This window comes from Galeopterus variegatus, unplaced genomic scaffold, assembly GCF_000696425.1.
Source record: "Galeopterus variegatus unplaced genomic scaffold, G_variegatus-3.0.2 Scaffold19249, whole genome shotgun sequence".
Lineage (NCBI taxonomy): Eukaryota > Metazoa > Chordata > Mammalia > Dermoptera > Cynocephalidae > Galeopterus > Galeopterus variegatus.
This window is the reverse complement of record NW_007745360.1, coordinates 8,783-9,421: the sequence shown is the minus strand read 5'-3', so window position 1 is coordinate 9,421 and position 639 is coordinate 8,783. Positions and strand designations below refer to the sequence as shown.

The 639-nt window shown below is 39.2% G+C and overlaps 1 long non-coding RNA gene across 1 annotated transcript in view; it reads right to left on the bottom strand.

The window, feature by feature from the left end:
* LOC103583043 overlaps window positions 1-352 on the bottom strand; it is a 2,562-nt gene extending 2,210 nt beyond the window's left edge. The window contains exon 1 of the long non-coding RNA XR_549821.1: window positions 213-352. This is a non-coding gene — a long non-coding RNA (uncharacterized LOC103583043). The remainder of the gene's footprint in view (window positions 1-212) is intronic.
* Window positions 353-639: the final 287 nt, after the last annotated feature.

Sequence of the window (639 nt, the reverse complement as noted above, 5' to 3'; positions counted from 1 at the left end):
AAAAAATGCACAGAGAGTATATAAGGCTAAAAGAAAATATTTTCCAAAAAGTGTTATCACCAACTAAAATAGGTCCAACATCCTGCAGGAGAAAAAGTCTCATGTCCTTGGACAGGACTATGTTTGGCAAAAGTCCAAAGACCAAAAAAGTAAAAGCACATAGTATTAAAAAAGAGCACAAATTTCCAGCAAAGAGTGGAATCCTAATTCACCTGGTGTCTGCCTGTTAGTGGGTCAGCTTCCATTTCCTGCTCCTTGATGCTCCCCTTCTGGAGGACAGAGTCCTTGCAGAGTGTATCTGAGAAAGATGAAGGAAAGTATTAGGGAGACAAATTTTGCCCTGGAGCAACTTTTAAGGACTACAGTAGTACTTTTAACATGCTATTCANCATTCTAAGGCTGGGTTGCACATCATCTGTGCATTTAACAAACAGAAGCTTCTTACAAATGCCTCATATCTACCTGGTTCTTACCAAAAATGGTCCTTCTTGGGATTTCTCCCTCCATTATCCATCTTCTTTTCTTACTCTCCAACTCAGGGATCTCAAGTGGTTTGGGAAGTAGATGTGCTATTCATGGGGAAAATAAAAACGATGACACCAAGAAAGAAACAAGGCACTTCAGACACTTTTTTTTTTT